Source organism: Lonchura striata, chromosome 2 (genome assembly GCF_050655825.1).
Source record: "Lonchura striata isolate lonStrDom1 chromosome 2, ASM5065582v1, whole genome shotgun sequence".
In the NCBI taxonomy this organism is placed as follows: Eukaryota; Metazoa; Chordata; class Aves; order Passeriformes; family Estrildidae; genus Lonchura; species Lonchura striata.
In genome coordinates this window covers 91,333,407-91,360,487 of record NC_140704.1, presented here as the reverse complement: position 1 = coordinate 91,360,487, position 27,081 = coordinate 91,333,407, and the positions used below count along the sequence as shown (strand labels likewise).

The 27,081-nt window shown below is 39.3% G+C and overlaps 1 protein-coding gene across 5 annotated transcripts in view; it reads left to right on the top strand.

The window, feature by feature from the left end:
- Window positions 1-6,847: 6,847 nt before the first annotated feature.
- The window catches only part of GALNT1 (polypeptide N-acetylgalactosaminyltransferase 1), an 85,954-nt gene continuing 65,720 nt past the window's right edge, over window positions 6,848-27,081 (top strand). For 2 of the 5 annotated variants that reach the window (XM_021528775.4, XM_021528776.4), the window contains exon 1: window positions 6,850-6,988. The gene's annotated coding sequence lies outside the window, so the exon portion shown is untranslated. Of the gene's footprint in view, window positions 6,989-7,278; window positions 26,519-27,081 lie in introns of those variants that run through there. The other 3 variants (XM_021528777.4, XM_085573666.1, XM_085573665.1) reach the window with 3 other exon arrangements.

Here is a 27,081-nt window from a genome sequence, read left to right as displayed (position 1 = left end):
CATTCCCTACGAAATTGCCTTGTTTCTCTTTTGGCAAAAAAATTGTCATGCTGATCCGCTGCGTGAACAGCGATGGTAAATAGTGAAGGATAGATGGAAGCATTTGGGTGAGAAATCTGTGACAGGCTTTTTATATGAAAACATTTAATATCTGCTCTCACTTTAATAGCTTATTATTTTTAAGTCAGTGAGAAAAACATCCTGCTGAAGTAGGAACACTGGGATCCCATCTGCAGGGAGAGCTGGTGGTGTTAGACAGACCTTACTATCCTCTAGATGAGACAGTGTATCGGGCAAACTTATTAGTTGCTAGTTTTACTGTTGTTTTTAAGGCTGCTCCTGAAAAGCTTTAGCCAGGCTTATGAACTTTCAAATGGCTGCATAAAATTATATCTTGTCTTTGTTTATCCATAACATAAAGTTATTGTGGTAAAAAATAAAATAGAGACTTCATCTTTTAGACGTTTACTATACCTTTATGTTGCCCTCAGGCTGCCTTTATTTTTCTTGGGAGAAAGCATATTCATATTTCTTCCAGAATGGGACCATTTTTTATAGGCTGGAGTTGTTTGTGATAAATCTTCAGTCCTTTTGGTCGCATGTGTACTTGAATGAAATCTAATGGAGTTTTTTGTGGGTTTTTTTGTTTGTTTGTTTGTTTTTTTGTCTTTTGAACATACACATTTTGCAGTTGTGGATCAAGTGTTTTGTAATATATTGAAATATTGCTGTGACAGAATTGTCCTAGAAAAACAGGATTCACCTTTTTTTCCTGTTACAGAACTTAAAAATAAGTATCAAAACAACTTATCACATATGGAATAACAACAGGCTGTGTAAGAGTGATCAATATATTCCAGGTTTGATGCAAATGGAAACGAAAGCACTTTCATACCTGCCAAAACCTTTCAATAATATTTTGAAAACTGGTATTTACATTCTTTTAATTGTTTGAACATCTAGAAGCAACCTCCTACTTTGGCAAACTTGGTTTAAATCCTCTTGGACCTCTGACAACCAAACTGATGAATATACCGATATGCTCTGATGTTATCTTACCTGAAAGCTCATTTTCATGACAGAATGGGTTTTTTGGAAGGGATCACAGTATGTCATCTGGTTTAACCTCCCTGCTGAAGCAGGGTCATTCTAGAGCACACAGCATGGGATTGTGTCCAGATATTTCTTGAATATATCCAGTAAGGAAGACTCCACAACCTCTGTGGGCAACTTATTCAATAGAAGAGTTAAAAAAAAATAATAATTTAAGGACTGGGATGTGAGAAACTGTCCCCCAATGAGGAGCTAACAGTCTGAAGATGTTATCCTCCTTAAGGTTTCCTCCAGTAGGCCCAATAGGAAAGGTGTATTATCAGTCAAGATGAGTTTTAGGAATATTGAAAAAAATGCAATGCTCTTTTATCAAAAGCTTTCCTTAATGATTCACAATCTCCTGCAACTCCTGACCCTTCCATGGTACAGTATTGTCACACAGATGTCAGGAGCGCCTTGTGGCTGCTAGGCAGCTTGCACAGGATGCCAAATTATTTAATAATTATTAGGCTGCCAATCCCACATGATATCTTTAGGGCTAGGCTTACTCAGTCCAGTTTTGCAGGTCCAGTCTCACTGTTTTTCTGTCCTTAATTTTCTCCTCACTTACAGGACAGTATCCTAGTTCCAGTCCAATACAGGGGAAGGAATTCTGTGATGGAGACCTGTTCTCTCTCTAGTTCTTCCCTGCAAAGGAGCAAAGCAGACAAGGGCTGTGCACTCATGGGCTCAGGGAGCATTCATGGGAAGTGACAGTGCTGGGACCTTTGTACTCCTCACCTTGGGAGGTGAGACAATGTTCTTTTACCTGTGGCCACAGTTCACAGAGAGCAGCAGGCACAACTTTCCCGGGCATTGTGCTGGGAAAGGCTATGAGAAGATCAGAGCAAAGAATGATAAACAATTCTTATTTTCACTTGCTACACCTGTTGTTGTGCACATGTGGAATGTGTTACGGAGATTTGTTTACCAGAGGTTGATTTCTTAACTGGCCAATGGTGATGGTGTTTGAATTCAATTGACCAATCTGGTAAAACCTGTATCAGACTGCCAGCAAGGGTGATGGGTTTCTTAATAAGTATAGAATAGTATACTGTAGTATTAGTATAGAATAATAAAGCTATTGTACGGCCTTCTGGAATCTTGGAGTCAATGCTAATCATTACCCAGCAGGGACCCATGCTACGATACTTACCCTGCCTCTGGGTGTCAGCACAGATCCCAGATGCTTCCTCCTTCCATCCTTAAAAGTTAAGTGAAATCAGATCTAGTTGGGAGGTAGGACTGGGTTCATGAAAGACATACAAGTTTTTTGTGGTGCTCTTTTTTCCGTTTGCCCCAAAGGATGTTTTAATTGATATCAAGAAAAATCCACTTAGTACAGCCACAGTTCTTTTGGATCAAATAAATGATCTGAGTGAGGACTACAGAGATTACCTCATCCTGTTGTTTGGTTTTAAGCAAAGGAGATTTACCTACCTTTATTCACTGCATGACATGGGAACAACTGGACGGCATAAAGCACTTTGTTCATGCTCAGGCTCAAGGGGAAAAAAAAAAAAGAAAAAAAAGAGGTTACATTTAGAATACAGGAGCCTGGGATTCTGGAATATAAGCTGTGTATGACTGCCTCTCAGATGGTGCTCCATTTCAGGAAAAGTGGTAAAAGGACATCTGTTGGCAAATTGCCTTTTTTGGGTTATTGAAAGCAGCAAGTTGAAAAACAGAGGAGATGAGGATCTGTGGGATCCCAACTGACCATAAGAAATCAGATTGCTCTCTTTAAAAGAAAACTGATTACCAGACATATTAAACTTTAATCTTATTTGCAGTTAGTAGCCCCAAAGAGAATGCTTTGTTGGAGACCTTCCAAGAAAAGCTATTTCAGACAGCTTGTAAAGCAAAGATGATGTAATAGAAATAATGCAAATACAGTTCAACTTTTGCTATAATAAAGTTAGTTTATGACACCCTTTGTAACAACCTCAACAATAAATGCCAATATCCTCACTGGTAATTAGCTCTGGAGAGACAAACACTTCCCCAAATTTGATGTGAAGACAGTATTTACATATTTCTTCCTTTTGACAAAGCAGACTGTATCTGGCACATAAGTTTTATTTCTAAGGTTTCTAAGTACCATCTAAATACTGAATGAGTAAAATGACCTGCACTGAAGTATTGCCTGTTTGCATTCAGTTCAAATGGGATGCTGCCTCAGATGCAGCTAACTGCCAAACCCTGGCACTGTAACCTCTTTCAGCTAGGGAGTATTTTAATCCCAGTTCTCTGAGGATTCTTTGGCAAGGCTACTCCTGGCTGTTGTCCTCAGGACATGTCATGCTGCTGATGTGAATTACAGTTACATGTGCCTTGCCTGTGGGGTCTGGTCACTGATGCTTCCCTTTACCTTGCAGATAGCCTGAACATCAGCTCCTCATCCAGCAGCTTTGGCATTTGTCATGGTCAGTTCACCCCCCTGCAGCTGTAGGTGGGCTGCAGACACAGGATGGAGACCTGTGCAGGGAACTGTGCCCATTAGTACCTGGTGTAGTACAAATTACATGGGTCAGGGAGGGGCTCCTCGCCTATACTGTTTTCCTTAGACCTGGTATTTTGTGGGGTTCTGGGCTCATCAGAGGAGTGGAGCACCTTGGATAAACATGTAACCAAAGTAAGAAAAAATACTCAAAGTTTTTTCTTGCTTTCCTCCAGGCAATTCTGCAGTATATATGTTAGAGGAATTTGAGAGTCTCATGAAATCAAACTATAATTACAAACTATCACAAAGATTTTTAAAAAGTGTTTATTCATTCTCATGACAAAGATGTACAGGTTGTAAACGATTCCTCCAATAGTAATTTTACAAAGTTGACTTAGTAGTACTCCACAATCCATAAACCTGAATCTCAGTATAATTATCTAAATACAACTGCCATAAATATAGCCCTTACATTATAGACTACATTTTTGAATGTTCATTTATTCCAAAATGACACCTTTTCATTTACAGAGTTTAATGAATTCATGCCACTTCTTAAAGTGTCTCTGGCTGTATCTAGACATCTTACATTGACTTTTTCTTTTCATGAAATTAATAGCATTTTTGCTAAGTGAGTTTCCTGGACTTGGCTGCAATGCAATAGAATAGATAATTGAGGTGTCATAAAGACATTTCACCAGAAGAACTTGGGATACATCCTATGACATCATCAGTCATAGCAGAACAAGTGTTAATCTGCTTGCATACAATAGATAATGAAAAATAGTGTAAATTTGAAACATTTTTTTTTAATAGGAAAATCTGACACTTCTTGTATTATCTGTCTGTGTATAAGCACATACATATTTAGTGCCCAGCCTATAAATGCTAAATGAAGGCAGCTTGACAGCTCCTGTGTGCATTACCTCTCACAGGGAAGCTACCTGTCAGTGCACACTCTCCCTGGTGGATGTATCAGCTGAGCAATACAGCAAAGCTCAAACATTTAAGTTGTTTTAGCAACACAAGGAATCCCATTCATCTCACGGAAGGTGAACATATGTGAGAGCCCTCAACTGGGCAAAGAATCCCTCCTTGTCTTACTGTTTATACATTGCCTACCTTGGTATTTTCACAGGAATGTTTACTCTCTCACTTGACTACACCTTCAGGCATTTTCCAAAATATATTTTTTTAAAATTCAAACTGTTTAAATCAACACTAGTCAGATCCTCTTTTAGTCGAATTCTCAGTGCACCCTGGTCTTCTCAGGAATCCATATTGCACTTTTGACTCTTCCCTAGTGAGGGGAGAAAAGGCAAATGGACTCCGAATGCAATCACCATGCTGCTGCCTGCCCTCTACTTCCTAAAGAGGCTGGGCCTGAAATAGCTTCAAAATATATGAAGAAACAGAGTCCAGTATGCTACCTCACAAACTAATGCTCATCCTCAATAGATCTGTGTTCATACATGAGGATTCTGAACTCTCTGGTTTTGTCTTAAGAAAAAGCAGCCCAAACGAATGTCTGGAAAACCTAAGTGCCTTTAAAAAGGTCTAAGTTACTTTGGAGGGCAACAAGAACAAGTAGGACAATAAAAATTAACTCTTAGGGTTATATAAAATGAAAATACCACAACTTGAAGTGTGTTGTGGATAAAGGGCTAGAAGCAGTCAGTGACTCTACTGAAAGGTCTTTAAAGAGAGAAATAAATGGAAGCACCAGCAATATCCCCCTAAAAAGATGAGGCATCAGTATGATGTGTTCAGCATTCACCTAACTTTGTCCACACACTTTTTTTACCTTTCCCTATTTAAGTTCTATTTTGAATATAGGGTTTCTGCCAAGAAATGATGAGCACAGCATGATTATTGGATTCTGTAAACAAATACTTCTTTAAAATATCATTTTAGAGATTTAAGATTCACTTGTCAAGGAAACCCAACGTTTTCTTCGCTGCAACTTTGTGAGTTAGACTTTCTAAAGGGGACAGACAAATTTTAATCTAGAAACTTTAAAAAGCTGCATTTAAGATTAGGGAGATGATAAAACACTGCACAGAATTCAAGTGTCAGAATATAGCTTGTTGTGCGTGTGTGAATGGTTTTCTAGTTGTATGGAATAATCTTAGAACACAAACGTGGTCCTAGGGCACGTAAGTAACATTTTAAAGCTTCCTTGCCCAGGGGCCACTGCTAAGAAGAGACTTGGTGCAGCCTAATGATCCAATGCAACATTTGTTTCAGCTATTAGTCCCAACATCGCTGCTGGGGCACCGCGTTGACGGCGCACAAACTGTGCCAAAGCCGTGGTCCGGCAAGGAGCTGGGAGCTGCTGCTGACCCCCATCACAAGGCACAGGAAAGACGAGCCGGTGCCACGCAGCTCCTCGCCAGCCAGACCTACTTTAAAAGCACACCTTAAGCGCGGTGCAGCAGGTGCCAGCGCAGCAGGGATGACACAGGGAAACACCGCACCTACTCCTCGGCTACAAAGCCTGCACGCCACGGAGAGCAGCCGCCGGCTGGCAGCCGCGCACCCGCAGCCCGCAGGGCTGGCAGCGCCGCACGGCCCCTGCCAGGGACGCTGGGTCCATAGGTGCTGCACTAGGACCCGCCAAAGCCGGCAGCCGCCCTCGCCCGGGGCAGGCGGGAACCCAGGACACCGGCGCTCGCCGGCTTTGCTGCACCGGCCTGGGCGGAGGTTCCCGTCCGCGCCGTGGACCCGCACGCCCGCCACAGTGACCCCCGCCCCGGTACCGACATCGCCGCCACGGCGACCCCCGCACATCCGGGGCAGCGGCGGGGCGGAGCGGGGCCGCACGGGGCGGTCGCCGCCCCTTCCCTGGTCCCGCCTCTCCGCGCCGCCGCCGCCGCCGCCGCCGGCGATGGAGACGCGGCGCTGAGCGGGGCTCGGGCGGCAGCGGTGGTGCGCGGGAGAGCGGGCGGGGGCGCCGCCGCCGGCGGCAGCAGCGGGAGCGGCGGAGCGCGGGGCATGCGGAGCGGGCGCCGCCGGGGGGCTGCAGCGGGGGGCTCCGAGGCGCCGAGGGAGGCGGTGGCGGCGGCTCCTCCGCGGGGCTCCGTGTGACCGCGCTGCTGCGCCCGGAGCGCGGCTCCCGGCAGCCGCAGGAAGAGGGGGGCCGAGGCGGCGGCGGTGCGGTGCTGCTTCGCCGGCCGCGGAGCGAGGCGGCGAACGGAGGCGCCGGCTGCCCGGGGCCGTAGCGGCGGCCGCCGGCAGCGCGGCGGCAGCGGCGGCCGCGCCTCAACTTGGTGCGAGGCAGCGGCCGCCGCGACGAGCGGGCGGAGCGCGGCTCGTCCCCGCCGCCGCCCGGAGGATTTACCCTGCGGGACTCTTCTGCTCGGGCGCCGGTGACCGGAGCGGCAGCGGCGGGGCTGGCGGCGCCCCCCGCCTCGCCCCGACGTCTGCCCGGCAGCGACGGAGAGGAGGGCCGAGGTGAGTGTGGGCTCCGGGCGCCTCGGGTTCCGCTTCCCCCCACCCCACTCCCGCCCGCGCTGGGGCTCGGGGGAAGGGAAGCTCCAAGTTCAGGCGGCGCCGGGCTTCTTCCCTCTCCGGCCGCCTGCGGGAGAGCCGCCGCCTCGGCCGGCCGCCCTTGCTCGGAGCGGGGTGACCCCGCCGCGGTGCCCGCTCGGAGCAGCCGGCGCGGGGGACGCGCACACACAGCCTGCGGCTGCCTTCCGGCGGCTCTGCGAGCTGCTCTCGCCGCGGAGAGGGTCGGGGGGCTGGGGACGTCCTGTTGCTGCTTCCAGGGCTCGGGAGCTGCTGTGTGCCAGCAGCCTCCGGCAGCGTGGCTGTTTGTGCGTGTGCGGGGGGGAGTACCGGGGCACCATCGGCTCTACCTCTTCACCGCTGTCACATCAAGTTCGTTCAGTTGATGTTTATTACGTAACATGTGACTAATATTTTTGAGTTTCTCTTATCTGCTGGGCTCCGGATCAGCCTTATTTTATTGCATTTTAATTCATAAAGCTGAAGAGGGTCGGAGAAGAACCATTCTAATTGGTTGCCTAATGGAACTTGGTTTTCATGTGACTTTGGCCGTGTTAACAGAGGGTTGCTACCTCCTTCCACAGTTCCTGGGAAAGCAGAAGTGCGTGTCTTCTGCCCCCTCTACCTCCGCCCCCCCTTTATATTATTAACCGTGGGCAAGTTTCTTTAGGTCCCACTTGTTTTTAGTAGATTCTGGAACCTGCCACTTCGTGAACTTATAGCGTGAGATACTGAAATAGAAACTGGTTTTTGTGCAGCAGCTGCTGAGAGAAATAACTTTTATGGGGATGAACAGGAGTGAAACAGCCTCCTCGGTTTATATAAATGATGTTGGCACTACATGAACTGTAAACGAACATAGCCAACAGCTGTGTAAACCAAAACTATGTAACTAACCATGTATTATTATATATTCCTGCTCTCAACTTTATCCCTTTGCAAAGACATTGAAGATCATGCTACCCCGAACACTTGGAACATCACAGAACTCGTTTTTCTTGTAAATACAAAGAATTACTTATCTTGAAGATAGCACTTGACTTTCTAGTGCCAGCTTCATCATTTTCTGTGACTTGGAATTGTGTCTGTGTCCTCCTGTGATGCTGGCCTTTTTTAAAGTGGTATTGCTAGCACTTTGAATTAGTTTGCTGCATTTTCTCAGGCTTACTTGTGAAACAAGAATGTAAACCTGAAACAACTACTGTCAGTAGGGAAATTGTGTCAGCATGGTCATCCTCAGAAAAATGATACAAACGTTACCTGGCAAGGACACCACACAAAATCAAGGTGATAAGGACAGCACATGGCCTGTTACTGGATGATGTCTGTCTGCTCAGAATTGTAAGCTGCATGAATGGGTATACCTTATCCCTCATGTACCTTGAGGAATAGGGCAATTAAAATACACTAATAAAAGTCATGAAAATGCTTTGAAAAGCATGGTGATGTGACAGTCCTTTCTTAGCCTAGTGGTGAGGTGGTACCGTTTCACATTTGTACAAAGATTTGTTCCTCCCAACTCATCATCTCAAAGTGAATTTGTTCAAATGACTTCGGGAATAAGCTGTACAGAAAAAAAAAAGAGGTAATTTAGAATAAATTTAAATACCAAATGCTGCTTTAGGAAAATAATATCTTGCTGTCCTTTCATTGTTGCATATATGTTGATAACCCATATGTTAGCTGTAAACTTTTAAAATATTTTTTTTTATTCTTTCACAAAAGGAGTGTAATCTTTGTCTTTGGTCTGAGAACAAAAAGTAACTCTGGGGACACTAATCTAAAAATAAAGTACTTCCAAATACTTAAAGTCTTTGAATGCAATTTGCATCATGTTTTGTTCAAGAGACAAGGGATTCTTGACAGATTTTACATTTTATATTTCTAGTGGGTTTTGGTTTGTTTTTTTATTTTAGGGCATATGGTGTCAGACTGTCCACATAGCACAAAAGTTTGATTCACAGGACCAAAATTGTATGGTCTTTGGCTCTGCAGTCTTCCCCAGCCTGTGTATTTAGATATCTTCTCATGGAAGTGCAGGGACCATCTCTAGATTCAAGCTGAGCTGGATCAGGAGCTGTCACTGCTTATAAAGAAAAGAAATAGCCTACAAATTCAAATAAAATGATTTTTTGTGTGTAAGGTGCATTAAAATATCTTTTAATAGTTGTAGTGGTGCTGTTTAAAATGGTACTGCTTCATACTTAACCAATAACTTCATTAAGAATTTTGGAGATTTTTATCTGTATTAATTGTCACCAAAATTTGGAGGTGTGTGATGCTGTGCTTCAGGCCAAGTTATAGTGCGTCACTTGCATCCTAATGTGGCACTTTGATTTTTAAAGTTTGTTTGGGAGGAGGTGGTTTTGGTGCCCCCCTCCTCTGAAGGATTGACATGTTAATTTTAGTATGGTAAATTGTGATACTGGAGTTTATCTGGAGTTCATCTAGGTGAATAACTCATGACAGATACAAAAAGTATTAAAGACAAATGTTGAATACTCCTGTTGTGCTATGTGTCTTGCACCAGTACTTAATAGAGGTAGGCTTGGATCATTACATGGGATGTTCTTCATCCCAGTCAATTTTTTCTGTCCTCCTTTGAATATTGACTTATTCTTTATAATAAAGATGCACTAGACACAAGTGAATATTAAATTTGCATTGTATCAAAAAGAGTATCTCTGGACTGTATACTTCCTGCTTTCACTGAGCAGCATCTTAATTTTTGAGGTGTAAATTATTTCCCTTCTGTTTACATTTAGTCTTCTTATAACTGTTTTTTCATGCTTTGTCTTGTGAACCTTTCTGTTTGATTTCTAATTCTTTACCTAGTCTAATGCTGCAGCAACCTTTTTCAGGTCATCATTAAGAATGAAGCACTAGTTTTATATGAAGGCAGTTTTGCTAGTGCTTGCCACTGCTGCTTTTGAATCTTGAGACTTTTAATTATCAGCAGCAATGTTCTCATATTGAGCAGAGATCTTCCCCGAGTTCCACAGGGATGCTTGTAATCCTCTTGTTTGTACTAGGCCTACTTAATTTAGAAGGTTGCTGACCATACTAGTAATTATTTAACTTTCAGTGACACTTCTTCTGCATTTATTAACATTGACTTTTATCTGCCAGTGTATTACCTGTACATCATGGCTGATCAGCTTCCAGTTCGTTATGTTTTTGGACTTATATACTTGACTAACCTATATAACTATTAAATTTTCTACTTTATTTCTCAGCTCATTAATTAGTGCCTTTAAATGTTGCTAAATTTATGGAACCTTGAAGCATTCTGCTGTTAACCTTTTGCCATGTTGAAGTTTGATTACTTATTCCTAGTTCAAACTTCCTGTTTCATAGCTAGGAATAAAATACTTAAAGGAAAATATAACTGAAATATTGAAAATATATCTGCAGTATTGAAATCATGGCTTTTACTCAACTGTTAGCACCAGGTCTATTCCTGACAGAAGTACTCTAAATTTAGCATCCCCAAATAAAATGTTTTAAATGCATGCTTGTCATAAAAGCACTTTGACACCATCTTCCACTAATTCTGGCAAAGCATTTTTTCCCCTTTACAGTCTTTCTAGAGAGCTTAATCCATTATGTGGAATCAGCCCATTGTAAAAATCAATGGAATTGATATACTTTTAGCTAATGTATTAAAGAGCTGGCTAACTGCTCTATTATTCACTTTTTGATTACTTAAATACAGTTTTGCAGTATGAAATATGAAGGTTCTTTAGGGGCATTTACTTTTGGCTAAATTGGAAGCTTGTGACTTTGAGCACTGCATAAATTATCTCATACACGTGCTGTTGTAGGAATTCCCAACTTATGGAGGCATTCTTACCATTGGGTTCACATAAAGGTCTTTTTATAACCCAGAAAAGAGAATTAGCTTGAATTCTAAAGCCCTTCACTATGCATGTTACTGAGTGCTAGTTTGTAGTCCCTTGCAGGAAAAGCAATTTTGATTCCTCCTGTGTTTGACCAACAGAACTGAACAGTCATCATGGAAAAGATGTGTTTAGCTCATAACCTCAGTTGTCACTGAAAGCAAATGTGTTTGGAGACTTGGTCAGTTGAGAAAAGGTATCCTTGGCAAGTTAGCCTTCCTAAACTGGCTTTTGATACCATTTGCCAACCTTGTTTTTGTGATCCAGAACTTTATTTTCTATTATTAAAAACTCTGCCACAACACGCTTTTTGTTCTGTTGTTATTTTTTTTTCTTTCTTGTTTCTTTAAACGGTAAACTGTGGTATGGAAATTGACTATGCATAGACTTCAAAAAAGGTTTTTTTTTTTTTCCCAAAGTATTTCATTTTGGCATTGGAGTGGTCAGTTTCATTTTTTTTTGGAATTAAAAAGTTAGCCTCGAGAGTGAGAGCTTTGTAATGGTGCCTTTTCATTGGATTCAGTGTTTAATGACCACAGCAACTCTCATTGATGGTTTTAGATCTATTGTCAGACTACCTTTTAAGAGAAATATACAGGTAGGAATTTGAACACTACTTGTGTTGTGTGGCTGTTACGTGTAATCTGAAGGTCCTCAAGACATTTGTGTTCTCCTGTGAGGAGATCCTGCTAGAGAAGAACAATGTAAAGCAGCATCAGTTTTCTGCTGTGCACATTCAGACTCTGGGAGTGGCTCATGTAAAGCTGCTGTGAGATTGATTCTTAGTTAAGGAGGGAAGTGTTTTCATACTTTTTTTTTTTTTTCTTGCTGGTATCAACTTTTAGAAACGTTACTCTTAGAAAAGTTATCCCAAAGATAATCCAGTTCAGTGTTTTGCTGTCTAGCTGAAAGAACGTTAGCATCCTTTGGAGGCAGAATGTGTGAACTGCTCTTTTGTTCCCTAATTCTCATCTTGCTTTATAAGGCTTTGTCCTGTAAATTGCAAGCAAGTGTAATATTGTAAGTTTTTTGGAAAAATTTACTTTGTTTTCACTAATACCAATATTGGTTAAACTGTGCAAGTGGTAGAATCTCTAGGAATTACATTTTTTAATGGGATTTCTTACTGTAGATGAACTCTTAGTGTTTTTTGTACAAATATTTCTTTGTAATGGGATGCAGTACTATTTTCATGTTGAGTTCCAATATATCTTCCTGTAACAGGGTTCTTGATGTGTAAATGAAGTCATACGACAAAATTTGTCATCCTGGTTATGTGGAACAATTGAGTCAGAATGATATTCAGCATCTAAGTTGCTTGTGAAAACTTGTTACAGGCAAGCGGGAGGGTATGTCATGTTCCTTGATTTTTTATTTTTACAGTGCATTAGAATAGACTCCAAAATTTCAGCTGGTGCTTCCTATCAGCCACAGGAATGATGAAAATAACAGAGCGCATACATATCTCTCAATAAGTAGTTTGACAGGAGGCAGGAATACTGGTCTGATTTTACAGGCACCACATTACAAAGGCCAACAGAACCTGAAGAACTTGAATCCCAATCTGTTTACTTTTCCATAGCCACAGGTCATTATTATCTTTTCTCTTTTTCATGCCTTTTAAACCTGCGCTGAGTATGCCAGCAGCACTTTAATGCAAATTGTGAATAATAACCAGAATTATGCTGACAATTAAAAGGAAAGTGATAGTTTCAGGACTCTTCCAGGGAGAAGGAAATAAATTTTGGGGTTGGGATTTTGAGTTTGCTTTTTTTTTTTTTAAGGGTTTGTTTGTTTATTTTGGGTTTTTTTATTTTGTTTTCGTCTGTGAGGAACAAACCAGGAAAAGATGGTAATACTGGTAACAAGTTGGAATTAATTGTCAATATATATAGAGAGATTTGAAAATTCTTATTACATACCTGAATGGTGAAGCTGAATGAAAAATTGATCGAATGACTGTGTATGTCTATAAAGACGAAGAAGTATTTAGTATTGATTGGTCTGAATTACAGAATACACTGAGTTGGAAAGGACCCACAAATGTCCTCAAGTCCCACTCCTGTCCCTCCACAGGACCATCCCCAAGAGTCACACCATGTGCCCGAGAGCATTGTCCAAACACTTCTAGAACCTTGTTGGGCTGGTTGACCACTCCTCTGGGGAGCCCAGGCACTTCCAGTGCCTGACCACTGTGATAAGAACCTTTTCCTCTTGTCCAACCCAGACCTCCCCAGACACAACTTCAGGCCACTCCCTCAGGTCCTGTCACTGTCACCACAGAGAACAGATTAATGCCTGCCCCTCCTCTTCCCTTCATGAGGAATTTGTAACCCTGATGTGGTCTCCCCTCAGTCTCCTCCAGGTTGAACAGACAGAGTGACTTCATCCACTTCTCATTCAGCTTCCCTCATGGCCTTCACCGCCTTTGTTTTCCTCCTTTGGACATTCTCTAATAGTTCTATGTCTTTCTTGTATTGTAGTGCCCAAAACTGAACATGGTGTTCCAGGTGAGGCTGCCCAAGAGCAGGACAATCCCCTCCCTTGACCAGGTGTCTCCTCAACAGTGTTCAAAAATGAGTTTAACTACCATGGCCAGGGTGAGCAAGGATTAAGGTCAAGCATAGAGCTGCCTCTCACCCCAACCTAAAGTGGGTAACAAGTAGATGTAATTTCATTAGACCAGTTCTTAACTTTTCTAGGTGATGCTTTTTTAAAAAACAGTAAACAAACCCCATGTACAATAGGCTTCCAATTTTTCTGATGGCCTAAATGCTTATAAGTTATGGGCAAAAAAATAAGATTGATCAGAGTTGTCTTTTTACTCTGTGACATTCATCAGTTTGATTGCCACTATGAATAATTTAGCATTAAGAACAGCCCAGGCTCTTATGTGCATATCCTGTTCATTATGTTTCTTCGTTAAATACATTCAATTGAGAACATTCACTGATGGAGCACTTTTAAAGTATCTTTAAGGACCCATTTAAGTTAAAATTAAACTAATGGATTTATTTAATTTTAAGTTCATTACATACTCAGGGTAATTTGGATTGATACACTTTTCAAACACAGAAGCTGAAACCTAATTTTAGGTGCCAAACCCAGCTTTAACTACTGTTTCCAGACAATACTTCTGTTAGGAATTATTTCCCCTGATTGGAATATTAATTTGGATGTCCAGTCTGTGAGTTTGCCATAAAGAAATGAAGTATGCTTTTTCACATAACTTTTTTTTTTCAGATGACTTTGTGGTTTTAAAGGCCACTGTCTATTGTGTCATGTGAATGATTCAAATATCTGCTGTCTTATCTTTGAGAAATGGTTGAAGATGGCACACCAGAGCAGTCCCAAGCTGATACTTAAATAACAGCTCTACTTAGAACAGCAAAGAAAACCCCCACCCCTGCTAGCAGTGTGTAATTTTGTTCACCCCTTTTCCAATATAATCTTGCAATTTTTTCTTCAGGTCTTGCTGATGAGAAATTTTAGAAAGCTGGGTACTTATATTAGTAATAATTTAGTAAAATTTTCTTTTCAAATTCTGAAGATAATGTGGATATATACGCATCATATAACAAATTATTAAGCTTCTTACAGTGCAGCAGAGGTGCTATGCTTTAAATAAATTTATTTGAAATACATATTTCAAGAAAAAAGAAAGAAGTCATCCCTTAAGGCCCTCTGTCTGCAAAGAATGGTTATAAAATTGAAGAACTTTTTCAGGCTGATGTTTCTAAATATTTGATTTTGAGATTTATTTTTGTGAACTGAAAGTCTCAGAAATGGCAGGAAAAATACGCGGTTGTTCAATAACTGTAGGGAATAGGAAAGCACAGTACCTTCTCCATGAGCCTTAATGCAGGTCAAAAATGCACTCTTTGTACCTTCTTAGAGTCTTTGAAAGGCCTTTAAATTCTTACTGGGACTTGTTCCTTGCTCTAGTGTTGTGTGTCTATATGCAGGGTTACAGATAGGAAAATCAAGTAAGTTAGATATACATTTGCTTCAGACTTAGGTTTAATTATCTGTCCTCTTAGAAGAACAGCCTGGCAACCTTTTGGAAATGTGGTCTGAGATAGCTTTGAGAAAACAACTCCAAGTTGCTCAGTGGTCCCTTTCCTGCAACTTCTACTGTGGTTTGATTGCACACTGAAGTGAACAGGGAGAACAATGTGGCATGAAGGATGCTCAGGAATTCTTCATTCTTTATCAAGTTCCCTGCTAAAACAAAACAGAGTGGGACAGCTGCTGCTATTAGATGACATACTCATCAAAAATGTTTTAGCTGGTCGGTTTTTGGGTTTTTTCAGCATCAAATTGGATTTATGTATGCTATCACAAGTTTTATGGACACTGGAATAAAATAATTTAAAACTGTATAGATAACATCATCTTAAAGACAGCTTAGGCTACACAGAGTTCCAGAACTAAATGGCTGATAATCTAGCCTTCAAAACAACTGATGTTATAAGGGCTTAAAATTATTCTTAGTATAGCTTTAGAAAAAACAGTGTTCATTATAGGTTTTTGTGTGCTCTAAAATTTGTATTTCATGTTTCACTGTGAATAGATTCATTGAATTGCTGGGAGCTGCATTAATATTTTATCAAGTCTAAAGTTGTGTGTTGGTAGTTAAAATACTACTTGTATTTTAACTTTGTTGTTGTACAAAACGTTAAAGAAGAGAAAAGCATTTGGTACCACGACTGTCCAGTGACACTAATGGACTCCTGCAGAAAATATTAAGCAATCCATCAATTCTTGCAAAAGTGCAGTTGGAAGATACTGAAATGTGGTACATCAGAGCATCTGATGAAAATCTTAACTTGGATATTTGAAAGATGTGGTATGTGGTACAGCTTTTTTTTTGCCTTTTTTTTTTTTGTTATTACAAATTCAAATGTTATTTTGTAATATTCACATTATTCTGCTATGGTATCATGTCATCAAATGAAAAAGAGTGTTTAGAAACCATCAAGAATTCAAAAAGACTAGTGAGCAACCAGAGCTAGTTAAAGCATTTTAAAGCAATGTATGCAGATTCAGCACAAAACTTTTTTTTTTTCTAACAGACTATACTTGCTAGATTCTAGATCTAATTTTGTGCTGCAGTTCTAAATCATAAAATCTTTATACCTGCAGTAGTTAATTAAAAAAAATTACGGAAACCAATGCCCACAGGAAACAAAGTAATCTTGTGCATTGAGTTTGTTAAACCTTTAAAAAAAGAAACCCTATAAAAACCATTAAACCAACCCCCTTGTTACTAGACATTATTTATTTTCTTTCCTTTCCTCCTCATGTTTCTTTCTTTTAGTTGCTTTTGGATCTTGCAGAGCTGTCAAATCACATCTTTATTCTGTCTTTCCATGTCCAGGAAAAACTAATCACTCTTCTGCAAGCAGTTAATGCTTGAAATCTGCTGTGTGCAAGAAACCAATTGACCCAATCTCAGCTGGGATCTGATTCATGAAAGTACAACAATATGTAATTTTCTTGCTTTGGATCATATCAAAGCTTTCTTATGCAGTTTTAGACTATTATGACTATTCATTCTTCCCCCCTAACTGTGCTTTCCCAAACACAGTAGGAGCTTCTAAGAGCTTGAAACAATGGTTTCTCTATATTTTGTGAGTATTATGTATATTTGAGAGGCATTTAAGGACTCCTTTTTTAACCACACTTTCCTCTGTATGGAAAACTTCATAAAACATCTTGCCTTCTGCCAGGAAAACAATGCATTTTATTTTGTTTTTTGTATAGCATACCTCATGTTATTTGCAGTAGAGTTGAATAGCAGTGAGTTGTGGTCACTAGTTTGCAGTAATCTGCTAGTTTGGATAATGAGCGTTTTTAATAAAAGAATCCACAATGGAATGATTTTTAGGGTGAACAAACTTTCTTTATGACCACTTCTCTGCAGAAGAGTTAAATACCACATCAAGCACTTATTTCCAAATCAAATGTTTGACCTTGCAGTCTTCATAGCTGAATTTTCAACTCTGTGACTGCAAAAATATTTGAAACCAACTTTCTTACAACCAAACCATCTTTTACTGCAGAGGCAAATGAAATTATGATTCACTGCTGCTTCCGTCGGCAGGGATGAGCTGTGTGGTATATTTCTATGGAGCAAACCCAAGAGGAATTTCTCCTTATTCTAAGAGTCTGTTTGCTCCTTTATCTGTCACTTGTAAAATGCTGACTAATTGTTAGTTTAAAACAGTTTATTTCAATTATTATTGTAGCATATCGGTTTCCATGATTTGTGATTTCTCTATTTCTTCCATTTGTCTGGGTATGTGATGAGTGGTTGTTTGAATCATTAATTTTATTCAGAAGAACGTGGTAGTGATTCAAGAATGAGAGTGGAGAAATGTATCCAAAGGAAGTCAAAATGATAGAGTAATTTCAGGGTTTTGATACATGGTTTCACTTTTCTTAGAGATCTGGCTGTCTGAAAGTGAAGCTCAGTGTTTTCCAGAAAATCATCACTTTTAGTGTAACTCAAGTATTTAAATTTTAAAAAAAAGGAAATTACCTCAAAGTCAGCTAACTGAGAATGTTCATTTTACTGTACTGGTGCTTGGAGAGTATCCAGAAAAGATGTAAGATCTTTTATTTTCCTTCACATGTGTTATTGACATAATCGAATTTACTAAAGATATTTCAATGTGGTTTGAATAGCTTAATGAGTTTCTTTATGTTTTAACAATTTATTAAACTGTTACATAAAAGGTAAAACTTAGGATATGTCACAGTAGAGAGGCAAGGCTTTAAGAGCAAAAGGAAGACTGGTGTATTTGAAGTAGATTGAAGTCTAGTTATGGTCAGGCTTATTGAAGAGGATATCATCACAATGGCTCAACTGGCAAACACTATGTTTAAAATTTCCATTTCCAAGTCTTAGGTTTTAAGGAAAGGAGTTTAATTCTTTTGATGGTGGCTGGAACTGGAGAAGTTTAGCCAGTCTTACGCGTACTTGTTGAAGAATTATCTTCCTTTTCCAGAAGGGATTTGTTTCAGATGGACGGGTAAAAAGCCAAAAAAATTTGTAAAAGCTTGAATGTTTATGGAGGAACATAAATGAAAAGTCTCCAAGCTTATGAAGTCAACTGTGTGTAGACTAGGGAAATTTTAAAACACTTCTGTGTTAAAACTCTGTATATGTCTGAAAAATCTTTCTATCCACTGTAAATGAAGGTTTATGGAGGAAATACTGTTTTCTGTTCAGCTTCAAAAAGAAAGCTTAAGATGTATAAAATTTTTTTTCTTTAAATTGCTATTTCAAGAGAGAGGAAAGTTAAGGATGGAATTTTAATACACAAAAAGTGAAAACTTGAAAACTTTTGGTTTTGCCTGCAATATGTATGGATCAAATCACACCTAAGTGATGGGAGGGGCATTTCCCTGGGCGTGCCACCACTGGCTGGGATTCTGTTCCCTGCCCACAGTTTGTCTGCCTGTTTTCTGATTGTATGTCAAGTGTGGTGACATTAAGATGTGGTAATCCTTTTTGTAAAAGCTAATACTGTTTTTACTCAAAGATTGCCCCAGTCAGGCAACAAAAATAGTTTTGGCTGGAAGGGAACGGTTGCCTTTTCAAGACAGTTTGATCTCCTGCTCTGTTCACCCTCAGCCCTCTCTCATTCTTACCCTGTGCCCCCACCACTCTCCTGCTCCAATTTATAGATGGCTTTTAGTAATACCTGATGGGTGAAAATCCCCAAAATACTAAATTTACACAATTTTGGAGGAAATTGAAAAAAGGCAACTCAACAGTTATCTGTTGTTTTCTAGCCTTCCAGTTCAGCAGCGAGCCTTGCTTTTGACTGGCCAGATGGGATACCCAAACCTTGGAACGAACCCTAGCATCTGATACCCATTGACAATTTGGTAATTAAGAGGCATGGGGAAGATGTCTTGGTATTGTGAGGGGAATGGACATTTTGCAGGTGGAGGAATAAAGGAGTGATTGTAAGGGGCAGCAGCAAGGTGCTGAGGTTATTGTTTTCTGTGGGAGAAAAAACCCAAAAGTTTTGCTTTCCACAAGGCAGGATAAATAGTTTTGACAAGATCTGTTTGCAGATAGACCACAATTTATTTCTAAACGTCAACATTCTGTCAGTCTTTTAAAATTTTTTTTCAGTGTGCTGTGGCTGGTACTGCAGCTGCTCCTTTTAAATTATAAAAAAGTATCCAGCTGCTGCTACAGGGCAGTTAATTAGAAGAGCATAGTGGTAAAAGTTAAACTGCTCTACTTATATTAATGAATGGTTGATCATATTTCTTCTCCCTGAAACAAAATTTCCACAGTTTGCTTAGGAACTGTTTGGTCTGAACTTATGGAAAGAGTTATTTTTGTATCTTTTATTCTTAATGGGAATAGTTGAAAGCTGCTTGTAGAAGAGACAATTAGCTGATGAAGTGACTATTTTGTAAGTATGACATCTCCTGTTCCTCTGTTGGAAAACCAAAGAGGAGCACAGGAGAGCAGACTATAGACTAGATGAGAAGATTAATGTATTGCTCATGCATATAAAGTATGTAAGCTGATGTAATTAAGGAGACTGATAACCTAGGTTATTTGCTTTCTGAATTGCATGAGAAAAAGGAAGGAAAGAATCTTACTTTACTGTATTTGTGCTAATATTTCCTGCATTAAAATTAAATTGGGTACCTTACTCTTATTGGGAAAACTGAGATATCTTTCTTAACTGTGACAGCTACTTGCACAGAAAAGTGGTATGAGATCATTAATAAGACAACTTTCTGAAGTTCAAAAATTTAATAAAGGAACTTTCAAGTTCTGTTGTTGGATGTTTAGTTATGACCTTGTTTCTTTGGTGGACATGTTTTCTACAGTGTAGTGCCATAGCAACACTTAAGAAAGACTTCTTATATTGCAAATAAGGATATAAGCAATATTCTTGACATTTCTGAATGAATGCTAGGAGCTGATATGATTTTAAAGACTTGACTGTTACTAAAGTGAAATTTTAGTGTAAGAATGGACATATTTTTAACATTGCTGTCACCTATACTTTCATTGCAGTTTTTACATGAATTATCTGCTTTTTGTACATGTAATATATAATAACAACTTCCTTGGCACAAACCAGTGTAATCATGAAAGGAGTTGGTTACTTCAAGCCTTGAAATTACTAAATCCTAAGAAAAAGTATAGGTTGTCTTAAGGTGCATTGTAACTACTTTTTGATCTCTTGGTAATGGTATCTGAATTATATGTTTATTTTGGTCTTTCTAACAGGGATTACTCTGCATGTTAGCAAAAAAATTCCAAATTGCATGTAATATAAAACATCGTGCTGCACTCAAATTTCCTGCCATTCTGGTGATGTTCATGGGTCACTGGCATACTTTTCAAAGCATAAGTAAATCACTGGGTCACAATATTGAAAAACTGTACTGGAATTATTTCAATAAGTATGTACCTTGTAAATGGTTAAAGGCTAGGCCTCTGCTTTAAAAAAAAAAACAAAAAAACCACAAAAAAAACCCAAACCAAAAAAGATCTGATAATGAGACATTGCTTTGTGGAGAACTGTCACAAAAGTAGATTGTCTCAAAGAGAAAATATTTGAGATTGAGGAGAATTGGGGTTGGGGTTGGATGGCATGAGTGATGCTACCAAGCATATTTTAGCAGATAAAAGTAGTTTGCATTGTGTCAGAATTAGAGGCTTTGGCAGCTGTTCATCAGGAGCTCAAAATAAAGGCAGATAGATACTGGGCAACATAAAACCTGTAGCAAAAGGGAACAGAAAAGTTGGCAAGAAATGTGTTGCTCTAGAAGATAACAAAGTATTTCAGTGGCTAACTAATTCTTCACTATTTCTCCTGTCAAATAGTGACGTTACAGAGGTATAGGAAGGTAATTAGTAAAAGAGATGGCAAATCCAGAACTGTGAAGGGAATGTGGAAGTGTTGACTGGGGACAATTTACCTATTGACAGGTAAAATTTCTGACTAGCATGGTTTGCCTGTCCAGCCAATTTTACATAGGAAAAGAACAGTTTGACCTTCTTTTTGCCCCTCTGGACTCTGACAAGAGCAAATTTACTCTTGACATAGGATTTAGTTTCCAGAAAAATACCTGTGGGATCTTTGCAAGATCTGGGATGGATTTATATGTCCCAGTAAAATATAGAGTAGTCACATTCTCTGCTTTCATTTACAGCATGGAGCACACCAATATAGTCCTGGGGTGTGTTGGAATAATTGCTGGGGAGGTGGGAAAGACAGTATATATATTTAGATAAGACATGATGTCTCTTGAGCAAAAAGTTACATGGTATTCCAAACCGTGGACCATCTATAAGAAGCTAGATGTACGTGTTCTTTAAATACTTGTAATTTTCTTTAGCATTTGTGTGCTGAAGATAACATTGAACTGTAAGCCTTTTACAAACTTTTTTGCCATATTCATTCTTGATGAATTAGCAGAATGTCGTTATGGTTTGGAAATTCAAATTTAATTTTCCATTCTGTATGTAATTTTCCCATTAATGTGGAAGATTGATAAGGCTTTTGCTGAAAGGATCGTATTTAAGTCATCATATTTTTATTTAGAGTTTATTTAGAACTTGCTTTCTGGAAGTGTGCAACACTTTTTGCTACAAATCTAAGAGCAATGCTGACAAATCACTAGTTTGAGCATTCTTGGTGTGTGGAACACTTCAGCTTGAAAAGCAAATGCCCATTCTCAGCATTTACTGTTCTTTTGAAGCTGATTAAACCCTTGAACTACTACTTATAAGTTGATTCTTAATTTTATATTGAAGTATTGTGAAGCTAAATGTTCGTCTATCATCATCATGGAAACCCAGCTCAGTTACTTTGACAAATGGATCTGCTGTTTTGGTGGGAGCCTCACAGGGAGGAATTTGCAAGCCTGAGGTTTTTCAGTTGCAGAGGAAGGTTTTAGAAATGCTGTTTCAGCTGACACTGCTTTCTCTAGTTTAGTTACTAGTGATGATTTGAATTTGAGTCTTTAAATAGCATAGTAGATTTCATAACCTATACAAAAAGTTAGTTGATACATTCCACCTGAGCCAATGTTGAGGAGTCATTTGCAAAGCATATAACTTTGTCAAACAGTTGAGCTGAGGGCTGAATGAGTTGGGAGGCTTTGCTTTGGTCTGTCATGAAGTTGGCAGAAGTATTGAGAGCTCCCTGCTTGCTTTGCTGCATGCTAAGTTAAACAATTTGGGATAAGTTGTTTAAGACATTATAGTGCTTCCAAATTTTTTTCCCATGTGTCCAAAGGAATTCAGTGTTGATTGAAAAAAGCAATACAATAATTTTTTTAATTGCTTTTCATTTCATTGTATTTTTTAAAGGTGCCTTCTTTCACTTTTGATGTATGCTGAAATGTCCTATAGCATAGCAGATCCATTCATAAAAAGTTCTGATTTTATTCTTCTGTAAGTCATAGTTCTCAATATCCTGACTCTCCTTCAGCATAGTGGGAGCCTAGCCTGCTTATTGCACTATTTTATCTTCAGTAATTTTGGTTTTAGGGGCTGATTAGAAGCTTCAACATTCTGCTTGCTTTCACATTGCTACCTAGATTCTGATGTATGCTAGGATGAGCCTCTATATAGAATATGGCTGTTTCATCTCTTTCTGGAATATCCAAGCAAGAGTTATTCCTCAGCCCTGAATCAGTCAGATGTTAAGGGAAGCAGCTCATGTCTTTCCACTTACTGAAAATTCTAAATGGTCAAATTCATATCTGAATAACTGGTGGAGATTTCCAGTAATGAAAGTTTCTCATTCCCTGAAGCATTCTGCCAAATAATAGATTAATAATCCTTTCCTCATGATGTTATGATGCAATTAACAATGTCTGTGGCCCAGCTGCTAAAGAGCTTGTAAAATTGAGGTGGAAAACTGATAAAGAGTAACTGAAAAACACTACAGAATTGGACAAAATACAAGAAATAATTACTACATAATAGTCATGTTGAGATTTAGTGTAAGAACAGTGGCAACTCTCAAAATTTAAAAATTATGTTGTTAGCTTCATGTGTTTGCTCCTGCTGCTGAAATAAAGTCTTTTCCCAGACATTCTTTCCCTTCCTTAGGCAAGTATTGTGAAATAGTTTGCAAAAAATTCTCAATTGCAGTTTATTTCTGTGCTGAATTAGCTCTGAATCTGTGACTGGGATGTTGTCAGAATGTGGAGATAGACCAAATGCTTAGGGACTAGGGATGTTGTTATGCAGTCCTTGAGCTGCAGTGCTGATTTTCAGCATTCTTGATTTTTTTTCCCCCACTTATTTTAAGAATGATGTGTATGTAAACTGCATACCTTGCTTCCTGAATACTGAAGTATATTTTGGGTTTGTGCTTGTAAAAAGAAAGATGCTGCAAACAGCTGACTGACTCAGCAATTAGTAAATCAAATGAAATGGGATATTTCTAGGAAGAAACCTGAAGGTTTGCAGCATGATTTGGGGAACTGTGGGCTGGATTGCTGCATTGCCAAAGGCTGCATTAGAACAGCAGTGCTTTTTTAAGAAAAGCTAATTCATTGGGTTATTGTCGCAGCTTCCTCATCCTTATTTTGACAGTGTTAATGGCTCTCAGAATTCTGTTTCAACTACCTGAATGTAGTTACTGACTACAAAAAAGGGACAAGAAAAAAATTGGGATCTGTATTACTAACTGAATCCATTGTTTTGGAAACTTGATAGCGTAATGTTTCCTGTGTTCCTTCATGGTAAACAAAACTTCCTGAATTAGGGACCATTATCTCACCTGAAGCCAGAAAAGGTTTGCCTTCTTCATTTTCCTTAGAAGAACGGAATATTTTGTTGCTGCTGTTGTTTAAAGTGATCTTGCTACTCTTGCAAGTAAAAAATGATAGTCATTTGTCAGCTCAGCCAAATTTCAGATACTGTTGCAAGCAGCAGAGCTTTGCCTGGAGGCAGATGCATGTATCCAAAACTAGAATTTCTGTGGGAGGGTTAGTATTTGTGCATGAAGACATATGCTCAGCCAAGCAGCTTGTTGGTTTGGGTATGTTTTCTCCTGTTGACACTGACAGACAGTCTTACTGAAAAGCTTTAAATCTGGCAGAAGGCAGAAAACCATTCCCTCTTCACTATTTATTTCCCTCACCACAAAATTTTGTTTTTAAATAGAACATTAATATTTTCAAAGGACTGAGTCTCTAGGCCAGACTTTTTTTTTTTTTTTTCCCCCAGAGGAGGTTGTCTCTATTACTTCTGTGCCCTAGGGTAACTTTTTCTAAAGGTTTACTTTTATGTGCTGTAAACTTATCTGTTCCCTGAGTTAAAGTCCTCCTAATAAGCAATGTGTTGTTTTGTACTTTGGAGTTATGATATGCTTGTTCACCTCTTAAACAGCTGTCTCTTAAGATTTCCATTACTTACTGGGGGCTAATAATGTAATGTGAGATGATATATGACAGTAAAATCTTGTGGACAAGAATACAATTTTTTCATTTTCCTCTTTGATTAACAAGTGCTAATTACATAGTGCAAGAAACTACTTCCTGTTAGATTTTTGAGGGTTTTTTTATAGTTTCATTTGGTTCCTAAATTGGTAAATATATAAGCAGCCTTTTTTAGCTTGTATACAACCACAAATTATTTAATTTAGAACTCCAATATTTATATTTCTTTTGCAATGAAGCTATAGAGCTGAATAGACAGTGGACTATCTCATGCCAAAGTGCTGCAAGAAATGATTTCTCAGTGTCCAAAGAGACATAATTAGATGTGTGGAGCAGTGGTTTTACTTTGGGGATTTTCTACCACTTAGCACTTTGTTTATTATCTTTGTGAGAAAATATTAATATCATTTATGCCCTTTGTAAATGTTGGGAAGCATTGTGTAAATGTGACATTTGCTTTTGCAAATTTACTGGTTGATTTATTTCAAGTACTGCCTCTTGTGAATGGCAAGTCTTAGGATCTTGCTTAGTTACCTCTCCCTCCCACTTTTCTCACTCTTAAGTAATGTGCTGTCATTCCTGCTATAATACTCTGTGTGTGTGAACTCAAAAAAATCTATGTCTTTGATTAGAAGTAGAGCAATTCCGTTTTCTTTCTCTGCATATAGGATAGAGTTGCTGTACGTTTATTATTCTGCAGTTGTTAACACTTGAAAACTGATTTCTTGGCCCATGGAAGGCAGAGGTTGTTGTCTTTTAAGTACCATTAAGACTGTATATTTTAATGTCTTTAACTTTGGATCCTTCTGATCATCTCTGATTTGTAGTTATTTCACTCTGTAGTTCCATTAGTAATTATCAGTGGAAATTAATAAAATGGGTATGGGAATAACTCACATGCTTTTTTTTAACCCTAAACTCTGTTCTCCCATGCTATCCACACCTGTAAACTTTACTATGGTCTGGGTGCTTGCATCAGATCAGAGAAAGAGAGGTAACAGATTATTCATTTGAATATTAAGCCTAGAATAAAGCAGGCAGCTCTCCTGGACCCTCTGCATGCTGTTGAAAAAAACATTGATCATAGGGCATGCAATTTTACAGAATGTAAAATTTATGAGGGCAGCTGTCATTGATTTTAATGTAGTTATGTATTTAGCTATTTTGCATTCATTATTAAATAGGATGTTTTTACTCAGTAGGTCTAGAAACATTTAGTCTTTTCTCATGAGCTGGGGAAGACTAGGAAATGTTAAAGCCCCATGTTTCTCAGTTGAAGGGGCCCTCGTTAATATTGTGTACACTTTTTCTAGCAAAGAGCAGTATTTTGAAAATGGAAACTGAGCTGCGTTTATAAGAACTAAGTGAAGCAATTCACACTGTGTAGATGGCTATGCACACACACCTGTGTAGCTGGGGTTACTGCTGGTTTGTACCCTGGAGGGGCTGGTGATGCTGCCTGGTTGCTGCTGCCATACTCATGTGTTTTGAGGAAGATGACTTGATCAGTTAGAGTGAGTGATAACCATCTGATGTCTCCTGAGCTTCTTGTGACTTGTGGTGAAGAGTTGCATGTGAGGTCCAAAGTCAGTGCTCTTTACACAGGAAATGTGTTGGCTGCAGTGTCAGGGATGTGCATCAGCTGCTGGTCCTACCTGAGCTCTTCCTAGCAAGGGGTGAGCGGACAAGACTGCAGTTGAAATTGTATAGAAAAGTGGAATTTCTGGAGCAAAGTACAGCTCAGTCTTTATGTTTTCATAGCCTATTGCAATGGAAACATTACGCTACCCACTCTTTATAAACAAACAATGCAAACAAAAAACTTTTGTTGACACAAACATTAATTTTTTTTGGCTTCTATATTCCTTCATAGTGAATGTTTTGTCAGTTGAAGGAGCTGAGACGTGTCTCATGCATTTTTCACTGTGGTTCACATCCTCCATACACACCAGTGCTGGTTGCTTTGCATACTTGTGAAAACAATGAGGGTAGTGTTTCCTGGTGGCTGAAGAGAAGGTGCAGAGGGTGTCTGCCAGCTCGCAGCAGTCAACACACAACTCTTTGTTGATAGTCCCACTGGAGGCAAACATGTCTGGATTGATGCTCTGTGCTCCTACTTAAAGCTGATGTAAGTTAATGCTATCAAAATAAACTGGTTTTGCTGATTGCCTTACTAATGTTTTTGAATCATGATAGTTAAGAAAGATTTCTATCATCTTTACAAACCTGCAGCGCTTCTCATGATTTTTGAATAATTTGGGGTTTTGTCTTTCTGGAGAGCAGTTGTGAAGTTATGAAAGATAGCTTTTTCTCTTTCTCTCTTTCTCTCTCTCTTTTTTTTTTTGGGGGGGGGTGAGTTGAACAATTCTGTGTAGGTAGTTTTAAATTATGAAAAAGCTATTTCTTACAGTCCAAAGTGATTTAGTAATGATGCTGAATATAACAGTAGACACTTCACTGGTGAGAGCAGTAGACTGTCTTGTATCTTTGGTTTTTTTCTGGTGCTTTCCAGCAGTATAGTGCTCTCAAGCAACATGAAAATGTGCTTTTCAGTAGTCTTGATTTGGGGGTACAGGTTGGGGTGCATTTTACATTTGACTTCTAAAAATCATACTTTAAAATACCTCTGTGGATCCTATCACTCTTGGTGCCTTTCTTCAGCACAAGCCGAAGCTGCTTGTGTCAGCTTGT